This window comes from Arachis hypogaea, chromosome 7 (assembly GCF_003086295.3).
Source record: "Arachis hypogaea cultivar Tifrunner chromosome 7, arahy.Tifrunner.gnm2.J5K5, whole genome shotgun sequence".
NCBI lineage: Eukaryota > Viridiplantae > Streptophyta > Magnoliopsida > Fabales > Fabaceae > Arachis > Arachis hypogaea.
Genome location: NC_092042.1, coordinates 50,329,702 through 50,334,292, shown reverse-complemented (window position 1 = coordinate 50,334,292; position 4,591 = coordinate 50,329,702). Strand labels below are relative to the sequence as shown.

Here is a 4,591-nt window from a genome sequence, read left to right as displayed (position 1 = left end):
TTTCTCTCTTTTTTTTCGTTTTTCTCTTTTTTTTTTTGTATTCACTGCTTTTTCTTGCTTCAAGAATCATTTTTATGATTTTTCAGATCCTCAGTAACATGTCTCCTTTTTCATCATTCTTTCAAGAGCCAACATTCATGAACCACATTGTTTAAGCATACATTCAGAAAACAGAAATATTGCCACCACATCAAAATAATTAAACTGTTATAAAATTCAAAATTCATGCAATTCTTTCTTTTTCAATTAAGACCATTTTTCATTTAAGAAAGGTGATGGATTCATAGGACATTCATAACTTTAAGGCATAGACACTAAGACACTAATGATCACAAGACACAAACATAGATAATCATAAGCACTAAATTTCGAAAAATAGGAAAATAAAGAACAAGGAAATTAAAGAACGGGTCCACCTTAGTGATGGCGGCTCTTTCTTCCTCTTGAAGATCCTATGGAGTGCTTGAGCTCCTCAATGTCTCTTCCTTGTCTTTCTTGCTCCTCTCTCATGATTCTTTGATCTTCTCTAATTTCATGGAGGATGATGGAGTGTTCTTGGTGCTCCACCCTTAATTGTCCCATGTTGGAACTTAATTCTCCTAGGGAGGTGTTTAGTTGCTCCCAATAGTTTTGTGGAGGAAGGTGCATCCCTTGAGGCATATCAGGGATCTCATGATGAGTGGGGTCTCTTGTGTGCTCCATCCTCTTCTTAGTGATGGGCTTGTCCTCGTCAATAGGGATGTCTCCCTCTATGTCAACTCCAACTGAATAACAGAGGTGACAAATGAGATGAGGAAAGGCTAACCTTGCCAAGGTAGAGGACTTGTCCGCCACCTTATAAAGCTCTTGGGATATAACCTCATAAACTTCTATTTCTTCTCCAATCATGATGCTATGAATCATGATAGCCCGGTCTATAGTAACTTCGGACCGGTTGCTAGTGGGAATGATTGAGCGTTGAATGAACTCCAACCATCCCCTAGCCACAGGTTTGAGGTCATGCCTTCTCAATTGAACCGGCTTTCCTCTTGAATCTCTCTTCCATTGGGCGCCCTCTTCACAAATAACTGTGAGGACTTGGTCCAACTTTTAATCAAAGTTGACCCTTCTAGTGTAAGGATGTTCATCTCCTTGCATCATGGGCAAATTGAATGCCAACCTTACACTTTCCGGACTAAAATCCAAGTATTTCCCCCGGACCATAGTAAGCCAATTCTTTGGATCCGGGTTCACACTTTGATCATGGTTCTTGGTGATCCATGCATTGGCATAGAACTCTTGAACCATTAAGATTCCGACTTGTTGAATGGGGTTGGTAAGAACTTCCCAACCTCTTCTTCGGATCTCATGTCGGATCTTCGGATATTCACCCTTTTTGAGTGAAAAAGGGACCTCGGGGATCACCTTCTTCAAGGCCACAACTTCATAGAAGTGGTCTTGATGCACCCTTGAGATGAATCTTTCCATCTCCCAAGACTGGGAGGTGGAAGCTTTTGCCTTCCCTTTCCTCTTTCTAGAGGTTTCTCCGGCCTTGGATGCCATAAATGGTTATGGAAAAACAAAAAGCAATGCTTTTACCACACCAAACTTAAAATGTTTGCTCATCCTCGAGCAAAAGAAGAAAGAAGAGAGTAGAAGAAGAAAAAATGAGGAAGAAGGGAATGGCTTTGTATTCGGCCAAAGGGGAAGAAGTAGTGTTTAGGTTGTGTGAAAATAAAGGAGTGAAGATGGGTTTATATAGGAGAGGGGGAAGGGTAGGGTTCGGTCAATTGAGGGTGGGTTTGGGTGGTAAAGTGGTTTAAATTTGAATGGTGAGGTAGGTGGGGTTTTATGAAGGATGGATGTGAGTGGTGAAGAGAAAGATGGGATTTGATAGGTGAAGGGTTTTTGGGGAAGAGGTGTTGAGGTGATTGGTGAATGGGTGAAGAAGAGAGAGAGTGGTGGGGTAGGTGGGGATCCTGTGGGGTCCACAGATCCTGAGGTGTCAAGGAAAAGTCATCCCTGCACCAAATGGCATGCAAAAATGTGTTTTTAGCCATTTCTGGCGTTAAACGCCGGGCTGGTGCCCATTTCTGGCATTTAACGCCAGCTTCTTGCCCTTTTCTGGCGTTTAACGCCAGTCTGGTGCCCCTTTCTGGCGTTAAACGCCCAGAATGGTGCCAGACTGGGCGTTAAACGCCCAACAGCTAGCCTTACTGGCGTTTAAACGCCAGCACGCTCTCCTCCAGGGTGTGCTGTTTTTCTTTCTGCTTTTCATTCTGTTTTTGCTTTTTTCATTGATTTTGTGACTTCTCATGATCATCAACCTACAAAAGAACATAAAATAACAAAGGAAAAAAAATATAAAATATAACATTGGGTTGCCTCCCAACAAGCGCTTCTTTAATGTCAGTAGCTTGACAGAGGACTCTCATGGAGCCTCAGAAATGCTCAGAGCCATGTTGGAACCTCCCAACACCAAACTTAGAGTTTGAATGTGGGGGTTCAACACCAAACTTAGAGTTTGGTTGTGGCCTCCCAACACCAAACTTAGAGTTTGACTGTGGGGGCTCTGTTTGGCTCTGTTTTGAGAGAAGCCCTTCATGCTTCCTCTCCATGGTGACAGAGGGATATCCTTGAGCTTCAAACACAAAGGATTCTTCATTCACTTGAATGATCAATTCTCCTCTATCAACATCAATCACAGCCTTTGCTGTGGCTAGGAAGGGTCTGCCAAGGATGATGGATTCATCCATGCACTTCCCAGTCTCTAGGACTATGAAATCAGCAGGGATGTAATGGTCTTCAACTTTCACCAGAACATCCTCTACAAGTCCATGAGCTTGTTTTCTTGAATTGTCTGCCATCTCTAGTGAGATTTTTGCAGCTTGTACCTCAAAGATCCCTAGCTTCTCCATTACAGAGAGAGGCATGAGGTTTACACTTGACCCTAAGTCACACAAGGCCTTCTTGAAGGTCATGGTGCCTATGGTACAAGGTATTGAAAACTTCCCAGGATCCTGTCTCTTTTGAGGTAATTTCTGCCTAGACAAGTCATCCAGTTCTTTGGTGAGCAAAGGGGGTTCATCCTCCCAAGTCTCATTTCCAAATAACTTGTCATTTAGCTTCATGATTGCTCCAAGGTATTTAGCAACTTGCTCTTCAGTGACATACTCATCCTCTTCAGAGGAAGAATACTCATCAGAGCTCATGAATGGCAGAAGTAGGTTCAATGGAATCTCTATGGTCTCATTTTGAGCCTCAGATTCCCATGGTTCCTCATTGGGGAACTCATTGGAGGCCAGTGGACGTCTATTGAGGTCTTCCTCAGTGGCGTTCACTGCCTCTTCCTCCTCTCCAAATTCGGCCATGTTGATGGCTTTGCACTCTCCTTTTGGGTTTTCTTCTGTATTGCTTGGAAGAGTACTAGGAGGGAGTTCAGTAATTTTCTTGCTCAGCTGACCCACTTGTCCCTCCAAGTTTCTAATGGAGGACCTTGTTTCAGTCATGAAACGTTGAGTGGTTTTGATTAGATCAGAGACCATGGTTGCTAAGTCAGAGGTATTCTGCTTAGAACTCTCTTGTCTGTTGCTGAGAAGATGATGGAAAAGGCTTGCTATTGCTAAACCTGTTTCTTCCACCATTATTATTGTTGAAACCTTGTTGAGGTCTCTGTTGATCCTTCCATGAAAAATTTGAATGATTTCTCCATGAAGGATTGTAGGTGTTTCCATAGGGTTCTCCCATGTAATTCACCTCTTCCATTAAAGGGTTCTCAGGATCATAAGCTTCTTCCTCAGATGAAGCTTCCTTAGTACTGCTTGGTGCATTTTGCATCCTAGACAGACTTTGAGAAATCATATTGACTTGCTGAGTCAATATTTTATTCTGAGCCAATATGGCATTCAGAGTGTCAATCTCAAGAACACCTTTCTTCTGACTAGTCCCATTGTTCACAGGATTTCTTTCAGAAGTGTACATGAATTGGTTATTTGCAACCATTTCAATCAGCTCTTGAGCTTCTGTAGGCGTCTTCTTCAGATGAAGAGATCCTCCAGCAGAGCTATCCAAAGACATCTTGGACAGTTCAGAGAGACCATCATAGAAAATACCTATGATGCTCCATTCAGAAAGCATATCAGAAGGACACTTTCTGATTAATTGTTTGTCTCTTTCCCAAGCTTCATAGAGGGATTCTCCTTCCTTCTGTCTAAAGGTTTGGACTTCCACTCTAAGCTTACTCAATTTTTGAGGTGGAAATAACTTTGCCAAGAAGGCATTGACTAGCTTTTCCCAAGAATCCAGGCTTTCTTTAGGTTGTGAGTCCAACCATGTCCTAGCTCTGTCTCTTACAGCAAAAGGGAATAGCATCAGTCTGTAGACCTCAGGGTCAACCCCATTAGTCTTGACAGTGTCACAGATTTGCAAGAACTCAGCTAAAAACTGATGAGGATCTTCCAATGGAAGTCCATGGAACTTGCAATTCTGTTGCATTAGAGAAACTAATTGAGGTTTAAGCTCAAAGTTGTTTGCTCCAATGGCAGGGATAGAGATGCTTCTCCCATAGAAGTCGGGAGTAGGTGCAGTAAAGTCACCCAGCACCTTCCTTGCA

General features: G+C 42.6%; 1 non-coding gene across 1 annotated transcript; it reads left to right on the top strand.

Moving 5' to 3' along the window:
• The first annotated feature begins 4,110 nt into the window (after positions 1 to 4,110).
• LOC112704832 (small nucleolar RNA R71) lies at positions 4,111 to 4,218 on the top strand. The gene has a single exon (XR_003155435.1). It is a non-coding gene; the product is annotated as a small nucleolar RNA R71 (small nucleolar RNA).
• Positions 4,219 to 4,591: the final 373 nt, after the last annotated feature.